Consider the following 24,738-nt stretch of genomic DNA (forward strand, 5'->3'; position numbering starts at 1 on the left):
GTTTTTCACTAGGTTTCCTGGTTGGATCAAGTCTGAATCTAGACCATGATCCTCCTATGTTTCCCAATAGCTGAGATCTCAGTTTCAAAGCACAGTTCCTTTTGCTTGAGATTTGGATCTCTGTTTGTCTTATGTATGTTTCATCTCATATTCTATGTGACTGTCTAGAAACATGTATGAATTGAATATATATACATGTCTAGATGTCATATTGGTTTTGTACTCACTCTGCGGTTTCGATTCCGATATGAGGAACAGGTAACACTTCAGAGAGGTCCACACTAAGAGAAAAGAAGTAGGGAGGCATGACAGAAAGTTCTAGTACACATTTTGGCAAAAGAGCTAGCAACTAGATATGAACTGGTTGGGTTTCAGCTACTCTTGTTCATATTTGCATCTATTCTTAGTTGATCATTTATTACCACTAAATATTTATAAGACAATAACAAATATCCAAATACAAACATTTTACACTTGGAATAGTTCTCTGGTATTATCATTGACTGGCATGAAGCATTTATTTAACATTTTACTACAGGTGTACATGTGACAAATTCACAAGTATTTCCAATCTATTCCATCATTTACTTTCATTCATCAAGTGTTTTTACTGCCAACAATATAAAGTGAGTCCACAAACTAGACAGGCAAGAAGAGACCCATCCCCATCAACAGCCAAAAAAAGACCCATACAAGTAAACATCAAAGGAACAAAGGACACATAAAAACAAAACAGAAAACAGCTGAGTATTGTTAGCTCATGCCTGTAATCCTAGCTACTCAGGAGCCTGAAATCTGAGGATCACAATGAGACTCATATCTCTAATTAATCACACAAAAATCAGAAGAGGTGCTGTAGCTCAAGTGGTAGAGTGCTAGCCCTGAACAAAATTTTAAACACTTCCCAGACTCAGAGTTCACGGGTCAGGATCAGAAAATACACACACACACACACACACACACACACACACACACACACACACACACACACAGAGAGAGAGAGAGAGAGAGAGAGGCTACCGTGAGGAACTTACCTATTTCAGATACTGATTGTCTAATGCATTCAACTTAAAAACCCTTACCCAAATGATAACTCTCTAGAAGCCACGCACTTCATAAGTGAAGACTTACAAAGACTGAAATTGAAGCAAGGGGAGAAGAGTATTTTCCCCAAAAGCAAACCAGAAGCAATCAAGACGCCCTATGCTTCCTTGGGAAAAAATGATTCGGTAACAAAAGTCGAATAATAAGAAAAAAGAAAAAAGTACATGCTCCAAAAATATCAATGGGAAATAGGTATTTTAAATATATAGACATTCACTACAGAGAAATGCTATTACACAAAATGAATGACACACAATTGTTAAAAGGAGACATAGACTCAAATGCAAACAAAAGTGAATCAATATCCACTGTTAACCAGGAAAGATCATTCAGACAATAAGTCAAACACAAATCATTGCAATATACTCTAAAACAAAATGGTGTAAGAAACACTTAAAACATTTCATCCAAAGGAGAGACCTCGATCCAGATGCACTGATTTATTGAATGGTGACCTGTTTGTACAGCACTTCAGAATATCTTTCCTCTTTCACTGTACCATCCTCCAGAATCAACAGCTTTGTGCAGCAAACTATTTTCCAAGAAAGTTTCAAAACGTGAAATTGTTCTCTATATCAGTCATAAATGAAATAAAAGTAGAAAACAAAGACATTAGAAATTATATAAACACATACAAGTTGTATGATATTATTTCAACCTTTGAGGAATTTGTAAATATCAACTTTCACAAGCCAATGAAAATGAAAATATAGTATTGCAAACACACTTCCACATGGAAACTACAAGTAAATCTCAAAGAAATACTAGATGGAATAGCAGTCATGGCATGACCAAGGTGTGTGAGGAGAAGAGAGAGATATGTTAATAAGTAGAGATAAGGTTGTAAAAAGAAAGAATAACTCCTTCAACAGCAAGGGATAGAAATAATGAATTCACAAATATTAAGATAGCAAGCTAAAATACTATTAAACATTCTGGTAGAAACCAATGATAAATAACTAAGATCATAGCCATGCCAGTTGCACAATCTGATCTTCACACTTAGTGTACTCTATTGAACTCATCCAGTATACACTATACATATGTCCACCTATTTCATGTTGATTAAAAGGAAAACATTTTTAAAGCGAAGCCTGAATCATGCTATATTCTTTTACAAATGAAGCAAAATGGTACAAGGCTGTGACCACATGCATAAAGAAGGAGAGCATAAAGAAACACAGTGACATTCTGTATTGCAATTCATCTCACCACCATCGTCCCCAATTCATCTTCACCTTTCTCAGTGTGTTGTTGTATGAGTCAGGTTTCATATATATGTATTATAAGCATACATTCCTGTACATATATATACTGTACATATTTAGGATACCTATCCATCTACCCATTTCACTGCATGTCTATTTCTTTATTGTCAAGGTGATGTACAGAGGGGTTACAGTTACATACATAAGGCAGTGAGTATATTGCATGTCTATTTTATGGACTAATTTATCTCTCACCTTTTTTTCATGGCTGAACCATCGCCTGACCATTCAGATGAAGACCTATGGATTTTAAAAGTACATAGACTCAGACATCATATGATTGCTATCCTTCTAATTCTATTTACTCTGTGGCTTTATACACATTCATGGAAGTTCATTGTCATGGAAATCAGTTTTTGGAAAATGTACTAGTTTTCAATGCAGGTTAGCTTTTATAGATTGATTAGCACGTATTCTTCTTGGGAAATAGTTTAATTCAAGCTTTCTGGTCTATATTTCACAAATACATAAAATCAGAGTGTTACATGGTTATCATTTTAGTTTCTCCCAGTTCACCTCAACTGCCTAGGTAAAAGTACCTTCTATTCTGGGTAATTTTCTTCTGCATAAATCCATGCATACCCTTCTTATGTTTATGATCCTGAAAGTCTGTCTTGTTTTAACACAAAATAAAAAAAATTATGTCTCTCTGAACAGAGTGTGTAGGGTTTTATGTGGCAGCTGTGTATTAAGAATGGTTTGGGGCACCAGCCTCACATAGTGACAAGAGTCCTGGATAACAAGGAACACATTCATTGTCTGTGCTATGCAGTGATCAGTTTGTGCTACTCCCTATCTATCACTGCTGTCTCTATGCCCTAAATAGGATTGCCTCCACTGAATCAGTCAATTATAAATTCACAAATAGAAAGCCTGATACTTTTTTTTTTGATGTGTGAAGCCTGATACTTTTTAAGGGATTGCCTTTTATTAAGAGTAACAAAAAGACTACAATGGATTACAGATTCTAATGTTAAGAAAACCCCATTTGATCAAAATAGAAATCATCTACAGAACTCTCAGTGAAAACATCTAAATAGACTTTCAAAAACGCAATGTAATCTCAAGGTTCTTTAGAGGGTCACTTTACACATCCCAATTCTGTTTCACCCTTTTTTTCATTTGTTGTTACTGCAGTTGGATGACTGGGCATCCTCCATGATGTTAGGCAGTGCTTTATCGCCTCAGCTATGGCTGTTTTCAGATAAGATCTTTCTTTTCTGTCTGGTAGTGACCTTAGACAATGACCTGATTACCTATGCTCCTGAGGATGGAGAGAATACACCTGTCAGCTCCAATGATCAGGCTCATTGGTTGAGATGAGGCTCAACTATTCAACAGCTGCCTTCTAAACGAGATTACTCCAAGTGTCCACTTCCCACAAAGCGGGCTTCAAAGACATTTGTGGCAAGCAGACCCCTCCTGGTAGACATTTCTTTAATTTTACTAGTGATACTGCTGTTTGAACACAGGGTCTTTCACATTCTGACACTCTGTATAACACTTGCCCCCAGTACTTTCTTATTACTTTTGTTTGTGTCCAAGGGTTCAGTCCCAGGCATATGTTTGCAAATACATATATGTCCATGTGTCTGTTCATATATACATATAGAAATATATACATATTTACTCAGGTGTTTATATAATTGGCATGAACACAAACAATTGATATATACACATGTCTATCCATATACTTTATGGGTTTATTTGTATCTCACCTTTTTCGTTCTGATGAATACCATTCATATGCATGTGGCCTACAAGAATTAAGAATACACATAGTGAGATCTCGCATGGCTTCCTAGCATTCATATTCTCGTTTAAATTACCCTGCAGATCATACACAAATGGACTCTTGTTTACCTAACCTTTTCTCTTCTCATGGTTTATTTTGAAAAACACAGCACAGTAGTTTCAGATCATTAAAGAGACACACATAGTCACAAGATACTGACAATAAGTATGACCTGAATTCAGGGAGTGGGTTGGTTTCCATTCAGCAGGTTGGACAAGAGGACAAGTGCAAGACAATCTCCAAAGGAGGAGAGGACCACACTACTCAGTGAACCACCAAACAGTTTGGGCTTCAACTCCCTTAAGAGAAAGGAACCAACCCTAGGTGATCTCCATCACAACAAATGAAAACCTCCAGGTTTTCAAGGCAATTTTAGATAGAAGAGATCAAGTAACTAGAGACTTGTCTGTTGATCTCTGGTCACTGACAACTGCAGTGTCCCCCATTCATGTGTTGGGAAAAGCTTCAGAGCAACTATTGGAGCAAGGGGCCATACATGGGTTCCCACTCACTAGTGCATTTTTATTCTCAGGTAAAGCAGTTATTTTGAAATCTGTGCACCACCTTTCCATAGAAATGAGTGTTATTGATTGGGAATGGACATATTTGGACTGGGAAATACGAAAGCACTAAATATTTATGTTTTGGTTTTGCTACTAAACAAAAGTAGAGAGTTATCTTTTTGTGTTTTTCCTGTAAGTGCATTGTGTACTGTAGTTACAAACCCCTCCTACCCTATTTAAGTTCTTTATTCTCTGGTCCTTGTGCCTACTTCTTATGTCCAGCATCATAAATATCTTTTGCTAACACATGGCCAGGCTTGAGGAAAGGTCTCTTTTTAGATGTGTTACAGACTTGGGATGAGAACCAGTTGCATAGTGGCAGAGCTACACATAATGATATTGGACACTAGTGATGGAGTTCTGTACTATAATGGACACATGCACAATATTGGTCTTTTTTACGCATGATTCTGCTGCCCATTATCTCTTACTTCTCTTTTTGTGTTTCTGTAAATAGGAGTATTTCCATTGGTCCAATCCACTATAGTCTCAAAAGTAGAAAACTTGATGTTTTCTAAAGGAATGTTACGAAAATGGCCAACAAAGAAGAAGCATACTTTTCAATACCTATTTCTTTCTTATCTATGTTGATCTTCTAACAGCAAGTAATCCACAAATCTCTCAGTTAAAACATTAAAACACCTGGGGGGGAGGGGCAGACATTAAAACACCTGATCAAAGATCTTTTCCTTTCCCTCCTAATCTGTGTTGGCTTTATTTGTTTCATGTCATTTCTTTTTCTTTCTTCTTTTTCTTCCTTGTACCCTCCCATTCTTCTTTTCTTACTTCATTCATTTTTTTCCTCCCTTCCTCACTCTTCCTTTCTTCTTTATTTCCTTCTCTGTGAGAAGGATGGAGGATACTGTGGTTTGAAGTTCCTTGTTTACTACAACACCACCATGATCTCATTTGTTGTGGCTCTAGGGATGTTTGTCATAGTTTGCTGTTTGGAATAGGTCTGACACTGACACTAGACCACGATCTTCCTAAGTTTTTTAGTAGCTGAGATCTCAGGCCTAAACCACTCTTCTTTTTTGAAGAGATTTTTATGACTGTTTTGTGTCAGGTATGTTTCATTTCATATTCTAGCTGACTGCCTAGAAACATATATGTATTGAATATATATATATATATATATATATATACATATTTAGTTGTCGTATTGGTTTTGTACTCACTCTTCATCTGAAATTACTATATGAGGAACAGGTAGGACTTCTGAGAGGTCCACACTAAGAGAAAAAAATAGTGAGGCATGACACAAAGTTTTAATATACGTTTTTGTTCAAAGAGCTAGTGACTCTGGACATGAACTGGTTGGGCTTATGTTCATATTTGTATCTGTACTTAGTTTATCACTTATTAAAAGAACACATTCTAAAATAATAACCCATATTCTAATGCCTGTGAAATTAGTAGATATTTCTCACTTGGAATAGTTCTCAATTACCATAAACATTACCACAGGGCATCTATTTTACATTTCACTACAGGTTTTACATATGAGAACTCAAGATATTGCCTGTTCTAATGTCAGTCCATCATTTACTTTCATTCATCAAATGTTATTACTGCCAGTCTCATAAGGTAAGTACATAGACAGATAGACAAAAGAAAAGATATTCAAACCTTTTCAATGCATGCAGCCATAAAACAAGATGAACAAGAAAGGAACAAGGAGACATAAAAAATATAGGAAACATTACAACAATGTAATGAATATGTCTTTACTGAACATGCACAACCCAACCTTATTACAGATAGAGATTGTTTAGCTGTTTACATTTCAATACCCTTGACCCAATGATACACTTACTACTTCACACTAATTTCTCCAGTAAAGACTTATAGAAAATGAAAATTGAAGCAAAGAACAGTATTTAAGCTGCAAACATAAACCTAAAGCAGTCAGAAAATAATTGATTCTATAACAAAATCTATATAATGATACAAAGAGAATAGTACATTGTCCAAAAATGGTCAATGGGAACTAGTAATTGTAAATATACAGGCACTCACTGAAGGACAATGCTATTACATAAAACCAGCATCATTCACTGTAAAATGACATGTAGACTGAAACACTATACAAATTGGCAGCATCAATAGCAACTGTAATCAGGAAAGATCATTCAGACAATAAGTCAGTCACAAAACATTACAGTATACTGTAAAGAAAATGGGTCTAAGAAATACTTAAAACATTTCATTTGCAGAGATGACATCAAGCAAGATGCATTTTATTCATAAAAAAGTGGTTGAATAGCAATTCCTTTGCACAACACTTCTAAATATACCTTATTTTTTTGTAGAGCATTTTCTTGGGCAGACAGTACTTTACCCAAAAAATCATTTTCCAATGAAGTATTAAAATTTGAAATTATTCTCAATATCTTATTCACCAATGAAATAAAAGGAAAAAACCAAAAATTTTAGAAATTATATAGACAAGGTACACATATTCATCAGAATGACCAAAGGACTGATGAAGAAATCAGAAAGGAAATAGAAACTTTTTGAAATGAATGAAAATGAAAGAAAAGTATTCCACAAACTCTCACTTCCACTTTCAGGCTACAAATTGACCTCAAATAAATCCAAGAAAGAAAAGCAGTCATGGCATGGCCCAGTGTGTGAGGAGAATGGAGAGGGCTGTCAATACAGATGTGTTTAAAAGCAGAAGGAATAACTCCTTCAACAGCAAAGAAGGATATCTAAACTACAAATCATGAGTACAGAAATTTCAAAATTTAAGGGAAAATAATATTAAACATTCTGGAAGTTCACATAATTAATATCACAGAAATGCCAATTGTGCAATCTGTGTACTGTGTCCAACTCTTACACTACACATTGTATATATAGCCACCTAGAACATGTCATTTAAAAGGAAGACATTTTAAAAAGCTAAACAAGAAACACATTACACATTTATCCAAATAAGGCAAAATGTGACTGCATGCCATAATCAGAATATGAAGAAAGAAAAATAGTGAATTATTTACTGAAAAATTTCTCACCCTTAACTCCCCAAATTCATCCTCATTCTGCCTGTTTTTGTATGTGCCAAATGTCATATATGTATTATAGGTTCATGTTCATGTACACATATATACATATTGTATATTATTGTATACATATTGTATATTGTATATTATTATTTTGGATCAGTCCATTTCACTGCATTTATCTCTCACCTTTTATTTAAGGCTGCCATTTCCAATGACCATTCGGATGCAGACCTGTGAATTTACAAGTACACAGACTTATATCATATGAGTGGCACACTTCACATTCTGGTTCTATTTACTCTGCTGCTTATATATGTTCATGGAATTTGATTCCCATGTAAATCAGTTTTTTCAAACTTTACTACTTTCCAATACTGGTTAGTTTTTAATGGATTAATTAGCATATATTTTTTTTCTTTATTGTCAAAGTGAAGTATAGAAAGGGTTACAGTTTCATATGTAAGGCAGTAAGTACATTTTTTTTTTTTTTTTTGCCAGTCCTGGGCCTTGGCCTCAGGGCCTGAACACTGTCCCTGGCTTCTTTTTGCTCTAGGCTAGCAACCTGCCACTTGAGCCACAGCGCCACTTCTGGCCATTTTCTATATATTTAGTGCTGAGGAATTGAACCCAGGGCTCCATGTATACGAGGCAAGTACTCTTGCCACTAGGTCATATTCCCACCCCATGAGTACATTTCTTATCCAACTTGTTACCTCCTCCCTCATTTTCCTCCACCTCCCCCTTCTGCATTTTCCTCCCTCCTCCATGAATTGTACAATTGGTTTACACCATATAGTTTTGTAAGTATTGCTGTTGCATTGGTTTGTCTTTTTATCCTCTGTCTCATATTTTGGTATTCCCTTTCCCTTCCCTAGTTCCAATACACATATATACAATATCCAGGGTACTAAAATCAGTTACAGTGATATCAGGGGTAAAACAACAGGAAAGAAATATGGAAAAAAAGAGTACATTTTCACATTTGCTGTTGAAAATAACAACAACATTGATATACCACTTTTTGCTATAAAATGAAGCTCATTTGCCTTAGCATCATCTTATGTGTTCATATAGCACATATTATTCTTGGGAAATCATTTACTTCAAGCTTGTTGTCCTGTGTTTCACAAATATATAGAACCAAATATAAGAACATGGTTATAGTTTTTCCCAGTTCAACTCAACTGTCTAGATAAAAATCCCTTCTACTCTAGGTAATTCCTTTCAGCAGAAGTCCATGCACATGCTTCTTATGTTCACCCTAACTATCTGTCTTGTTTGAGCACAGAATTTATAGATAGATATAGATAGCTATATAAATATACACATGCCTGAAGCAAGGGCTCTAAATAAAGTATGCAGGGTTTCAATTGAGAACCATCCACCCATATAGCAGAACTCCCCATGTTAATAAGGATTTGGGACACCAGCCTTACTTAGTGACAAAGCCTTGGATGACAAGGGATGTATACTTCATCTATGGTATGCAACGCTCAGATTGTATTGCTCTCCCTATATATCATTTCATCCTCTTTGCTCCAAACAGGATTGCCTCCATTGGTCCAATCCAATAAGAGTCACAAACACAAGCATGGTAGTTTCTAAGAGATTTGGTTATTAAGAGTAACAAAAGGACTTTCCTACAGTAGATTACAGATTCAAATAGCCTTTTCCTTTCTTACTCCATAAGATTGAAATACAGAAATCATCTACTGAGTTCTCAGTGGAAACATCTATGTAGACTTTCAAGCATACACTGTTATTTATAGGTTCTTCAGAGGAAAAATTTACAAATTCCAATCCTGTTTCATTAGTTGGCACTGCAGCTGGATGACAGGGCATATTCCCTCCAAGCTGGGCTAGGGCTCTACCATTTGAGCTATGACACAGTCCTTTGGTGCTTTAGACATGTTTTCAGATAAGGTCTACCTTTTAGTCTGGACAAGTGACCTCAGATCACAATCTGACTGCCTGTGGTGTTATAAGGACAGAGGGGAGATACACTAGTGAGAGTGAGCTCATGTCAGGCTCATTGGTTCAGGTGAAGGTCTCAATAAATATTGCCAAAATGGCTTGTAAATGAGATTAATTGCAGTTTCCACTTTCCACACGGCTGGCATTTAAGGTACAGGTGGATGACAGGCAGAACCTTCCTGATAGGTATGTCCTTAATTTCACTCATGGCACGGCCGTTTGAACACAGGGTCTTTCCAACACACTCTGCATCACACATGCCACCAGTCCTTGCTAGCTGTAACTGTTTGTGTCCAAGTATTTACTTAGTTCAAGACCTAAGTGTGTAAATATGCATGTGTCTGTACATACCTATGTATACAAATATATACACATATATGTATGTGTATAATTGGCACAAACTTCTACATTTACACTTTTCTATCCATATATATTAGAGATTTATTTGTATCTCACCTATTACAACCATATGGTGGACAAACTTCATATGGAGATGGCCTACAGGGAAAAAAATACATAGAGTAAGATATCACAGGCCTTCCTAGAATTCACATTCTGGTACCAATAATTCTGCAGATCATATACCAGTAGAGTTTTATTTATTTTTTTACTTATATCTCTGTACCTCTTTCTCACCATTTATTTGGAACAATGAGAATACTAAAGTTTCAAGTCATTAAAGAAACATACTTGGTCATCAGATACTGACAATAAGCATGACCTGAATTCAGGAAGTGAGTGGGTTTCCATTCAGCAGGTTGGACAAGAGGACGAGTGCAAGACAACCCCCAAAGGAGGAGAGAACCACACTACTCAGTGAGCTACCAACAACGTTTGGGCTTCAACTCACTTAAGAGAAAGGAACCATCCCTCCTTGATCTCCATCACAACAAATAAAAACCTCCAGATTTTCAAGGTAATTATAGATAGAAGAGATCAAGTAACCAGAGGCTTGTTCATTGATCTGAAAGACAACTCCAGTAGCCCCTATTCATGTATTTGGAAAAGCTTCACAGTGACTGTTAGAGCAAGGAACCTTTTATGTGCTCCCCTCACTAATGCATTTTTGTTCTCAGGTAAAGCAGTTATTTTGAAACCTGTGAACCACCTTCCCAAAGAAATGAGTGTTATTAATTGGGAATGGACATATTTGGTCTAGGAAATACAAAAGTACTAAACATTTACATTCTGTGTTTGCTACTAAACAAAAGTAGAGAGTTATCTTTTCATGTTTTCCCTGTAAGTACACTGTGTGTTCTAATTACAAATCCCTTCTACCCTGTTTAAATTCCCGATTCACCAGCCCTTGTGCCCACTTCTTATGGCCAGCATCATAAATATCTATCTTTTGCTAACACATGGTCAGGCTTGAGGTAAGGTCTCTTTTAAGAGTGTTACAGACTTGGGATGAGAAGCAGCCTTGCACAGTGTCAGAGCTAGACATAATGACATTTTAGACACTAGCTTCACACAGTGACAGAGTAGTTTATTATAAGGGACACAGACCCGAGGTAGATTTTTTAATGCACACGGTTCTGCTGTTCACTATACTGTTTTTCTTTTACTTTCTTGCAAACATGTTTCTTCCTTTGATTCAATCCACCAGAGACTCAAAAGTAGGAAACCTGATATTTTCTAAAGAAATAAATGGCCAACATAGAAGCAAACTTCTCGACTTCTTTCTTTGTTATCATCATTGATGTTATGCTAACAGAAATTTCCCCACAAGTCCCTCAGTGAAAGTGCTTGTCAAAAAAACTGCATTGTCAAGGGACTCTTGAGGATGAGTTCACAAATCTTAATTCATTTTTACTTTCACTCCTAATATAATGGGCTTTTTAAAAAGTGTTTTTCTTTCAGTTCTCTCTCTTCTTTTTTCTTCCCTTCCTTTCCTCCTCATTCTTTGCTTCTTCCTTCCGTCACTACCTCCTTACTTTCTTATACCATTCTGTTTTGGGGTAAGGCTTATTCTGGTTTGAATATAGGTCCCTTGTCTATTAGCCAGGTTCTCTACCACAACACCATGGTTTTATATTTTGGTGTTAATCTCGGGTTGATTTTTTTTTTTTGACAAGGTTTCCTGTGAACAGGTCTAGCACTAGATCAAGATCTCTCTGTCTGTGTCATGTATGTTTCATCTCATCCTGTCATATTTCTGATCTGACTGTCCAGAAACATGTATTGTTGAGTATATAAATATATTAGTGATCATATTGGTTTTGCACTCACTCTTCCTCTGTATTTCCAATAAGAGGCACGGGTAAGATTTCAGAAAGATCCACACTAAGAGAAAAAATAGAGTTAGGCATGTCATAAAATCTTAGCACACATTTTTGGTCAAAAAAACTAGTGACTGTAAACGTGAACGGGTTAGGTTGTAGATATTCAAGCTCATATTTCCATGTGCGCATAGTTCATCATTAATCACAATCGCATCTTTATAAAGTAACAACACATGTCCTAATGTCTGTGAAATTAGTAAACAATACCCTTTGACTCATTCTCTTAGTATTACCATAGACAGGTATGGGGCATTTTTTGACATTTCACTACAGGTTTTGCATATGAAAACTCCAAGAGATTACCAATTCTAAGGTCATTCCTTCATTTAATTTCAAACCTCAACTGTTTTTACTGCCAGCAAAATTGGGTGAGTCCATAGACCAGATAGGAAAAAGAGAAGTGATTTAGTCTGTAACTGTACAGCCAGCTATTAAACCATAACTTTGAATGTGAAGGAACAATAAGAGCCCTAACCCTACTAAAGATGCAGATTGTCTAATGGATTAAACTAAAAATTCTTGATCCAACGGTTCACTTCCTACTCTAGATAAGTGTTTTACCAGTGAAGACTTAGGAACACTGAAATTAAAGCAATGGGATTCATTTACATTTTCTGCATACATAAGCCAAGAGCAATCATGTGTCACTGTATTTATACAAGAAAAAAACAGATTTGGCCACAAAAAAACTATACAATGACACAAAGAAAGACAGCACATTATCCAAAGAGTGTCAGTAGAAAATAGTAATTGTAAATACACAGGCACTCATTGAAAGACAATGCTACTATATAAAAACAAAGAGCAAAGAAGAGTATTAATGCTAGAAATCATGAATTCAAACATTTTTAAGTGTCATTTGAATACACTATTGAACCGCCGGGTAGAAACCCAAGATAAATAAGATCATAGAAATGTCAATTATACAAACTGATCATCACACTTACTGTATTGTGTCAGATGCTTACAGGACACACTATACTTATGGGTTACCTATTACAAGTCGATTCAAAAGAAAATGCATTTTTTTTTTTTTTTTTTGCCAGTCCTGGGCCTTGGACTCAGGGCCTGAGCACTGTCCCTGGCTTCTTCCCGCTCAAGGCTAGCACTCTGCCACTTGAGCCACAGCGCCGCTTCTGGCCGTTTTCTGTATATGTGGTGCTGGGAATCGAACCTAGGGCCTCGTGTATCCGAGGCAGGCACTCTTGCCACTAGACTATATCCCCAGCCCAAGAAAATGCATTTTTACAAGTTCTTCCATTTCCTTACCAATGGGGCAATACCATTCTTTCTGATAGAGGAATAAAATTCCATTGTGTATATGTACCACATTTTTCTGATCCATTCATCTACTGAGGGGCAATTTTGGCAATAACAAATTGAACTGCGATGAACATGGATGTGCTGGTAGCTTTAGTGTGTTCTTGTTTGTAATCTTTTGAGTAGATGCCCCAAAGTAGGGCTGCTGGGTTGTAGGGGAGCTCTATGTTTAGCCTTCTGAGGAACCTCCATACCACTTTCCAGAGTAGTTGAACAAGTTTACATTTCCACCAACAATGAAGTAGCGTTCCCTATTGGCCACATCCTCCTCTAGCATTTGTCATTGTTAGTTTTCCTGATAATGGACAGTCTTACTGGGGTGAGGTGGAATATCAATGTTGTTTTGATTTGCATTTCTTTTAGGGCCAGTGATGTGTCTCTTGGCCATTCTCATTTCCTCTTCAGAGAAGTCTCTTTTTTAAGTCGTTAGCCCACTTGTTGAGTGGGCTGTTGGCTCTTTGAAAGTTAAACCATAATTGCATAACATGGAACATATTTATACAAATGAAGGAAAATGGTCCAATGATGCCACCACAGGCTACAAGGAGAGCATAAAGAAACAAAGTGACATTCTGCACTGCACTTCATCTCACCATCAACCTCCCCAATCATCTTCACCTTTCTCTGTGTTGTTGTATGAGCCAGATTTCATATATATGTAATGTAAGTAAATGTTCATATTTCATACATATTGTACATTGGTATTTAGGATACATATCCATCCTTTTCACTGCATGTCTATATTATGGACACATTTATCTCTCACCTTTTATTTAATGCCGCCATCTCCAGCGACCATTCAGATGAAGTCCTGTGGGATTTAAAAGTACACAGACTCAGATATCACATGATTGCTACATTTCAAATTCTATTTACTCTGCTGCTTATATAAGCTTGTGGAATTTGATTCTCATGCAAGTCAGATTTTAGAAACTTTACCACTTTTCAATACAGGTTAGTTTTTAATAGATTCATTAGCATATATTATTCTTGGGAAAATTTCAAGCTTGTTGTTCTGTATTTCACAAATATATAAAATTAGAGTGTCACATGATTATCCTTTTAGTTTCTCCCAGTTCAACTCAACTGCCTAGGTAAAAGTCCCTTCTACTCTAGGTAATTCTCTGTTGCACAAGTCCGTGTACACTCCTAGGTTTATGATCCTAAAAGTCCATCTTTCTTTAACACAAAATAAAAAAATTATAGGTCTCTCTGAACAAAATGTGCAGGGTTTCTGTACAAAACCAACCACCCATGTGGCAGAGCTCTACATTAATAATGGTTCGGGGCATCAGACTACATAAAGACAGAGCCATGGATACCCATGGATCATCTCAGCTATGCGATGCTCAGGTTGTACTGCTCCCTATCTACCACTTCCTAATCTCTGCTCCAAACAGGATTGCCGCCTTTGGTCCAATCCATTAAAGACTCTCACATAGAAAACCTGGTATTTCCTAAAGGATTGCCTGGTTTTAGGAGCAACAAAAAGACTGACTAAAACAAATTACTTCCAATGACCTTTTCCTTTCTCACACCATTTGATCAAAATACAGAGATCATAATCTCTCAGTGAAAACCCTTTTCAAAGACATGCTGTTATCCCAAGGTTCTCTAGAAAACCATTTTACACATTTCAATTTTTTTTCACCCTTTTAACTTTACTTGGTACTATAGTTGGATGATAGGGCATGCTCCCTCCTGGCTAGGCAAGGGCTCTACCATCTGAGCTATGACCAACGTCCTTTGGTGCTTTTGACATGTTTTCAGAGAAGGTCTTCCTTTTATGCCAGGAAGTTCAAACAACAATCTGATCTCTCCTATGCTGCTAGAAAGGGGTGGGAGGAAATGCAACACTGAGCTCAAATGACAGATTCATTGTTTCAAATGAGGGTCTCAAGAACTGTTCCCTGATGGCTTGTAAATGAGATTCCCCCCACCCAATTTCCACACAGCTGATATTAAAGGCGTGTGTGACAAGCAAACCCTTCCTGAGAGACATGCCTTTTTTTTTTTTTTTGTCAGTCACGGGGCTTGAACTCTGGGCATAGGTGCGGTCTCTGAGCTAGGTGCTCAAGGCTAGTGCTCTACTGCTTTGATCTATAGCACCACGTCCAGTTTTCTGGTGGTTAGTTGGTAATAGGAGTCGCATGGACTTTCCTGCCCAGGCTGGCTTTGAATGGGGATCCTCAGATCTCGGCCTCCAGAGTAGCTAGGATTACAGGCATGAGCCATCAGCACCCAGCTTTAAGGATCTTTCATGTTCTGACACACTGTGCATCACACATGCCACCAGTTCTTGCTTGCTATTTCTGGTTTTTACTGTGTCCAAGTATTCAGTCCTAGTCACATGTTTATGAATACATGAGTCCATGAGTCTGTCTACATATACACCTGTGTATGTGTGTACAAAATTGGCATACGCTTCTACATATACACTTGTCTATCCATTTACTTTATTGGTTTATTTGAATCTCACCTTCTTCCCTCAGGAAATGAATAAAATTCATAAGTAGATGTACTGTAGGAATTAAAAAAGAATATAGTCAGTGATGACACAACTTCCTGTTAGTCACATTTTGGCATAAATCACTCTGGAGATCATATAGAACTGTACTTTATTTACCTATACCTTTCATTCTCTTCTTATCATTTATTAAGACTAAAAACAATACTAGAGTTCCAGATTATTAAATTAAGAATTGGTCATAAAATATGGACAATAACTGTCACCTAAACTCTGGGGGTGAGTGGGTTTCCAGTTCACTGTGTTGGAAGAGGATGGGTACAAGATCCTCTCCAAAGGAGGAGAGAACCACATTACTCAGTGAGGCACCAAAAAAGTTTGGGCTTCAACTCACTTAAGAGAAAAGAACGTTGGTCAACCATTCATGGTATTCATCACAGCAAATCAAATCCACCAACTTTTCAAAATCATTGTTGATAGGGAGGTGCAACTAACTAGAGACTTATTCATTGATCTGAAAGATAACTGCAGTGTCCTCCATGCCAGTGTTGGGAAAATCTTCAGAGTGACTGTTGGAGCAAGGGGCCATACATGTGCTCCCATTCACTAGTGTATTTTTATTCTCAGGTAAAACAGTTTTTCTGAAACTTGTAAACCATTTCCCATAGAAATGAGTGTTATTTATTGGGAATGGACTTATCTGGTCCAGGAAATACAAAACTATTAAACATTTGTGTTCCGTGTTGTCTACTAAACAAAAGTACAGTGTTAGCTTTCTTCTTTTGCCCTCAGTGTTCTGAATGCAATCCCTTCTGCCTATCTAAGTCCCTTATTCTCCAGTCCTTATGCCTGCTTCTTAGTGTAAGCAATATAAATATCGATCACACGCTAACACATGGTCAGGGCTTAGGTAGGGACTCTTTTCAGTATGTTACAGACTTGGGATTAGAACAAGCCTTGCGTAGTGGCAGACATAGACATAATAACATTTTGGACACTACCTTCAGATAGTGACAAGGTTCTGTATTATAAGAGACATATGCATGAGCTAGATTTTTTATGCACATGGTTATGCTGGTCACTAACTTTTATTTCTGTTCCTTTTTCATTTCTGTAAACCGGATTCTCTCTTTTGAAACAATCCACTATAGATTCAAAAGCAGGAAATCTGCTATTTTCTAAGGGAATATGTTACTAAAATGACTAACACAGAAGAAGCATACTTCTCATGATCTATTTATTTCTTACCATCATTGATCAATTGATAACAGAAAGTTATCCACAAATCTCTTAGTGAAAGAATTTATACACCTTGTCAAAGACTGTGTATAATGTCAAGAGATTCTTGATGAACAATTCACAAATCTCAACCTCTCTTTCCCTTTTGCACCTAGCCTAAGTTCCTTTTATTTCTCTTCCTTCCTCTCTTTCAATTATTCCTTCATTCCTTCCATTTTCCTTCTTTCCTTCTTAACGTCCTCTTCCTTTCCTTTTTTCCTTCTTTCTCTTTTTAGAGACAGAGTGACTGTGGTTTGACTATAGGTCCCTTGTCTACTAGCCAAGTATGCTATAACATTAATGCATCATTCTTTGGTACTGCTCAAGGAATGTTTTTCATAGGCTTGCATCTTAGGGTCTGGTCTGACCACAATCTTCCTATGTTTTCTAGTTCCTGAGATCTCACGCATGCACAACTATGGCTTTTGTGTTAGCTAACTATGTGTGTATTATGTGTATGTGTCTATGTTTCAACTCATATTCTATCTGACGCTCTAGAATCATGGATGCATAACTCTGTGTGCGTATGTGTGTGTGTGTATATATATAATTCAGTTGGAATATTAGTTTATTACTCACTAATCATTTGTAGTTTCTGGATGAAGAATTGAAGGAACCATGCTATGAGAAAAAATAATATATATACAGTCAGAAATAACACGAATTTTACCATATTATGGCTAAAGAGCTAGTGATTCTAGACATGAACTGGTTGAGCTTAAGCTACTCATGTTCATATTTGTGTCTATACTTAGTTCATCATTTAATAAAACTGCATCTTTATAAGAAAATAACACATTTCCCAAGGCCTGTGAAATTAGAAAAAAAATACTCACACTTGCTTAGTTCTCTAGTATTAACATAAACATTACAACTGGGCATTGATTTCAAATTTCACTACATGTACAAATGCGAATTTCACAGATACTTCCATTTCTAACGTCATTCTGTGATTCATCAAATGTTTTTACTACCAATCACATAGAATAAGTCCATAGACTAGCTAAGCAATTGAGAAGAAACTCATTCATCATTGCAGACAACCATGCAACCATAAAAATTAGCAAGAAAGGAACAAAGGACACATGAAAATGTGAGGAATATGTCTCCACTGAAAAATTATATCCCCCCACCCATATTACGATGCAGATTGAAACATGAGTTAAATTTAAAAACCTTTGACCCAATGATACACTTCCTTCTAGACACTCATCTCAGCAATGAAGACTTAAAGAGACTGAAATTGCAGCTATGGAAGACAATTTCCTCTGCAAATGTAAACCAAACGTAATCACAAGTTACTGTGCTATACTAGAAAAAATAGATTCTTTAGTAAAATTTTAGATAATGTTCAAAAGAAGGTGGCACATTATTCATAAATTGTCAATTGGAAATAGTAATTGTCCTGCACTCATTGCAGGGAAATGCAAGTACATAAAACCAACCTCATTCATTGTAAAAGGAGACACATATTCAAACAACATAAAAGTTGGCAAGCATCAAAATCCACCGATATCAAGGAAAGGTCATTCAGTCAGTCACAACACATCACAGTATACCATAAGTTAAATTTGTCCAAGAGACTCATAAACATGACATCTACACGGAAGTGCAGACACAAAGGATGATCAAATGTAGCAGTGGTATCTATTGGACATTGTGCTAAAAATGAATCATAACACCTGTGGGTAGAAATACGAGGGAAAACCTAGTAGAGAGCAAAATAAAGCAAAAGAAGGCATTACCAAAAAGAAGTATACTCTTACCTGGTCTATGAAGCTCTTAACCCTCTGTACAACACCTTCATAATAATATTTTTAAATCATTTCATCTAAATAAGTGACATTGATCAAGATGCACTGTTCTCATGAATTGTTGAATGCTATTTTGTAAAGCACTACAGAATGTGCCTTCCTCTAATTTTATGCCTGTATCAGAAAGAATGACATTGCCCCATTCATAAGGAAATGAAAGTACTTGGAAAAAATTGTACTAAGTGAAGTGAGCCAGACCCGAAGAAACATGGACTTCATGGTTTCCCTCATAGGGAATAATTAGTACAGGTTTAGGCTAGTCACAGCATAGGATCACAAGAGCCCAATAAGCTATGCCCTTATGAACACATAAGTGAAATGAACTCCATGATATGGAAATGAGTGTTATATCACTGTTGTAATTACTTTCAATATGTCATGTGAAACTGTAGCTTTTTTTTGGTGATGATTCTATTGTATCTTGTGCCTGGGGTTGTCCCTGTGCCATCACTGTATTTCATCTGAGTACCCTGGATAGTGTATATACTGTTATTAGAACTAGGGAAGGGAAAGGGAATATCAAAATCAAGAGACAAAGGATTAAAAAAATAACGACTCCAAAAGCATTACTTACAAAACCATTTGGTGTAAACCAACAGAACATCTCATGGGGGAGAGGAGGAGGGAGAAAGGGGAGGGGGGAAATGAGGAAGGAAGTAACAAATTGTACAAGAAATTCACCCATTGCCTTAACTATGAAACTGTAACCCCTCTGTACATCACTTTGACAATAAATAATTATTTAGGAAAAAAACAATAAAAGATTATATAAAAGAAAAAAAAGCATGTGCCTTCCTCTTCTTTCTGGAAAAGCCTCTATAGTCTTAAAAACTGAAATTATTTGCTGTATCTTAACTGGCAATTAAATAAAAGTAGAAACATAACTTTAGGAACTATATAAGTACACACAAGGTACATGATAATCACTTGAGCAACCAATGGACTGTTGAAGAAATCATGAAGGAAACATAAGCTTTCTCAAACTGATAAATATGACCATATAAAAAATGAACAAACACTCTCCCTTCTACATGGAAGGTACAGGCTGGTCTCAAAAAAACACGAGATAAAATATCAGTCTCTGCATGACCAGAGTGTGTGAGGAGAATGGAAAAGGATGTCAATACATACAGACATATTTCTGAGCAGAAGAAATAACTCCTTCAACAGCAAAGAATGATGTGTAGACTAAAAATCATGAATTCAAAAATTCCAAAGTGTCAAGTGAAAATGATATCGAAGGTTCTGGCAGGAACCAATGATATAGAGCTAAGATCATAGAAATGGCAATTATGCAATCATATCATCACACATAGTGTACTTGTGTCAAACTCATACCCTATACACTGTATCATGTATACCTACTACTTTTTAATTTAAAGAAAAGATATTTTTAAAAGCTCAACCAGACCAAGGAGTTTTCTTCATGTTACACAAATGAAGTAAATTGCTACAAAGTTTACACTACATTCTACAATGAGAGCATGCAGAAACACAGACAATGGCATTCTTTACTGAAATTCTTCAGACTATCAGCTTTGAAAATTTATCTACATCTTTCTTTGTGTTTTATGTTTAAGACTTCTTATGTATGTATTATGAAAAAGGTATGTTTACATACATATAAACAAAGTATAAATGTAGGTTTAGGGTATCTACCAATCCATCTATTTCACTGCATGTCTGTTTTATGGATTCATTTATCTCTCACCTTTTCTTTGAAGCATCAGCCTGGGGTACTGTTGACAAGCCTGGTATAGGGGACTTATGGAATTTAAAAGTACACAGAGACAGACATCACATGACTGGTAGCCTTCACATTCTGGTTCTAATTACTCTGAAGCTTATATATGTACATGAAATTTTATTCCAGTGTAAATCTGTTTTTTTTAATTGATTTTTGGAAAATTGCTACTTTTCAATAGAGGTTAAGTTCTGCCAGTTCAATGTTTTTGCCTAGAGGGAAAAAACAATTCTAGGTAGTTCCTTGCTGCATTAGTCCCTGCACATACTTTTTACATTCAGTAACCTAAGAGTCTGTTTTGCTTTTACATAAAATAGAGAAAATATAGGCCAGAAGTAGGGGGCCTGAGAAAACACCGTGGGGTTTGAAATGAGAACCATTGACTCATGCATCCGAGCTCTATAAGGGTTTGTGGTACAATTTTCACATAGTGACAAAGCCCTGGATAACAATGGAAACTTGGGTCATCTCTGGCATATGAAGCTCAGGTTGTACTGCTCCGTATCTATTACTTCCTCCTCTATGTTCCCAACAGGATCCCCTCCATTAGAGACTCTCAGATACATGACCTGGTATTTCTTAAAGGGTTGTCTGGTGTTAAGAGTTTAAAAAAATAGGCTGACTACAATAGCTTACTTCTAATGATCTTGCCTTATCTGACTCCATTTGATGGAGATATAGAAATCATCTGCAGAACTGTCAGTAAAAACATCTAAACAGACTTGAAACACTGTACTCTCCAGGTCCTTCAAAGGATAACTGTGCAAGCTTTGATCTATTTTCAGCCTTTATTCACTAGTTAGTATTACAGTAGGATGAATCCTTAATGCTGGCCAGGCAAGCGTTTTACCATCTGAGCTGTATGTCCTAGTCCTTTCCTGCTACAGATGTTTTCAGATAAGGTATTCTTTTTAGGCCTGGAAGTGACCTCACACCACTATTGGATTACCTAGGCTCCCGGGTGAGGGATTGGAGAAGTACAGCTGTGTACTAGCACATTGCTATTGAGAGCCTCATCTGAACCCACCTTTCCATACCAATTAGTGGTATGGACATATTCAGCCTGGGAAAATATCAAACTACTAAATATTTATGTTCCATGTTTGCTACTAAACAAAAGTAGAGGGCATTTTCTGTTTTCTCCATATGTACATTGTGTGTTCTAATTACAAATCTCTTCTGTCCTATTTAAGTTCCTTATTCTTCCTTGTGCCTGCTTTCTTATTCTTCAGTCCTTGTGCCTACATCATAAATATCTATCTTGCTCTAAGCCATAGTAAGGCCTGAGGTAGGGCCTCTTTTCAGTGTGTTACAGACCTGGGATGAAAACCAGCGTTGCATAGTGGCAGAGGTAGACATAAGGACATTGGATGCTAGCTTCACGCAGTGACAGGGTTCTTTATAAGGGACACATGCATGAGATAGATCTTTTATGCACATGGTTCTGCTGCTCACTATCCTCTATTTCTGTTCTTTTTCATTTCTGTGAGCAGGATTCTCTTCCTTGATCCAATCCACTGTACACTCAAAAGTAGAAACCTGGTATTTCCTAAGGACTATGTTCCTAAAACGACCAGTGTAGAGGAAGCATACTTCTTCCCTGTTTCTTTCTTATCCTATTGATCTAATAACATATTTCTCAGTAAAAGCAAACAGATACATTGTCAATGATCCTGTGCAATGTCAAGGGATTCTTGAGGATCATTTCACAAATCTCAACTACTTTCTCATTTCATTTCTAGCCTGAGTTCTTTTGTTTGTATGTTTATCCCCTTCTTTTCCCCTTGTTTCATTCCTTCCTTCCTTCTTTTTTCTTTCTTTTATTCATGTCTTTTCTTTTTCTCCTTCCTTATTTCCTTTGTTTCCTTTTTCCCTCCCTCCCTCCCTCCCTTCATTCTTTCTTTCCTTCCTTCCTTCCTTCCTTCCTTCCTTCCTTCCTTCCTTCCTTCCTCCCTTCCTTCCTTCCTTCCTTCCTTCCTTCCTTCCTTCCTAGTTTTCCTTCTTTCCTTCCTTTCCTTCTCCCCGTTTTTGTGACAGGGTTACTCTTGTTTGACTATAGCATCCTGTTTAAGGGCTGAGAATATGGCCTAGTGGTAGAGTGCCCTGGGTTTGATTCCTCAGCACCACATATATAGAAAAAAGCCTGAAGTTAGCAGTGGATCAAGTGGTAGGGTGCTAGCATTGAGCAAAAAGAATCCAGGGACAGAGCTCAGGCCCTAAGTTCAAGGCCCAGGACTGGCAAGAAACAAAGCAAAACAAAGCATCCTTGTTTAGTAACAAGGTATGCTACCACAACAAGAAGACCTCTTTTTTGGTGCTGCTCTAGGTATGTTTTACAAAAGTTTCCAATGTTTGCTACTACCTGAAATCTCAGATTTGCACAGCTCTTACTTTTCTTTTAGATAGTTATGTCTGTATTGAGTATATGCATCTATATTTCAACTCATATTCTATCTGACTCTATCTGACTTAAGCATATATATATACACAAATGAAAATCAAGTCATTATGCGATACAAGATAAAAATGGATTCTGTAGGGTCTGGGAACGTGGCTTAGCAGTGGAGTGCTTGCCTAGTATGCATGAAGCCCTGGGTTCCATTACTCAGCATCACATAAAAAGAAAAAACAGAAGAAGCACTGTAGCTCAAGAGGTAGAGTGCTAGTGCTGAGCAAAAAGAAGCCAGGGACGGTGATCAAGCACTGAGTCCCAAGCTCCAAGACTGGAAAAAATATATTCTGTAATAAGAAACTAGAAAATGATACAATGAAAGACCACACATCATGCAAAAACTGTCAATTGGAAATAGTAATTGTAAATATGCAGGCACAATCATCACTATTCATTGTTATCAAGCATCTACTGATGTCAAGGAAGGATCATTCAGACAGTAAGTCAGTCACAACAGATTACTGTATACTGTAAGCCAAACTGGCCTAAGAGACATTTAAAAACATTACAACTACACATAAATGTAAGAAAAGAGGGTGAATAAATGCAGCAGTGATATTCACTGGATATTATGTTGAAAGTGAAATGGGAAAGATCAGGGCCCCTAGAACTTCTCAGGGGGAAGCCAGCTTGCTGAGGCTTCAAGGAACCCAGATGCTCTCCTTGGCACTAGGATCTCCCTAGGGCCTCTATATGTAATAAGGCAAATTATACCTTAAATCAGATATAAATCCAGAACCAGAAAACAGAAGACACATTTTGAGAAGTCAGATTTGGAAATCTTTATTAAAAGTCCTGCATGGTGAACTCTTCCTATCTCAAAGACCAGCAGCCTCAAACAGAGCTTGCACCAAGCTCTTAAAGACAAGTTGGTTGAGCTGGGAATATGGTCTAGTGGCAAGAGTGCTTGCCTCCCATACATGAAGCCCTAGGTTCAATCCCCCAGCACTACATATATAAAAAATGGCCAGAAGTGGCGCTATGGCTCAAGTGGCAGAGTACTAGCCTTGAGCAAAAAGAGACAAGTTGGCTAGAGACCAATCCTCAGCAAAGCATTATACATAAACACAGCAGAAGGAGCAGAGCTCCCCTGGGGTTAAACAACACAATTTATCTACATATTCCCCAAACCAGGGCCCTCCTGCTTCTCCCCATTGAGCCAGGCATCTGCAATTGAAAGGATGGCTTGTCTCACCTCCAGGTCTTGGAGCTGAGTGGACAGCTCCCAATCATCATGTCTCTGAAACCACCAGACCAAGCACCTGGCCAAGCACCTGGATGGCTGTGACTCAGTTTCCTCACTACATTAGGATGGTGAACAAAGTATGTGTGCATTGACTTAGGCAGCAAAAAACTCCTTAGAGTAGTTTTTTTTTTTTTTTTTTTTTTTTTTACTTAGGCAATAGAGTTGAATGAGGAGGAACCACACATTCTGTTTTTAAGTGTTTTTGAATACAAGAACAAACAGCTTGGATGAAACTATTTCCAAGAATTAATATGTGCTTATCAATTTATATATTCTAACCTCTACTGAAAAGTAGTAAAATTCCCACAAAATTTATGTACATGAGAATGATAGTCCATTAGAAACAGAATATGAAGCCTAGCATGATATACTCTATGTATAAATGGAAAATACTCTATGTATTTTCAAATCCCATGGTAT

Source organism: Perognathus longimembris, chromosome 3, assembly GCF_023159225.1.
Source record: "Perognathus longimembris pacificus isolate PPM17 chromosome 3, ASM2315922v1, whole genome shotgun sequence".
Lineage (NCBI taxonomy): Eukaryota > Metazoa > Chordata > Mammalia > Rodentia > Heteromyidae > Perognathus > Perognathus longimembris.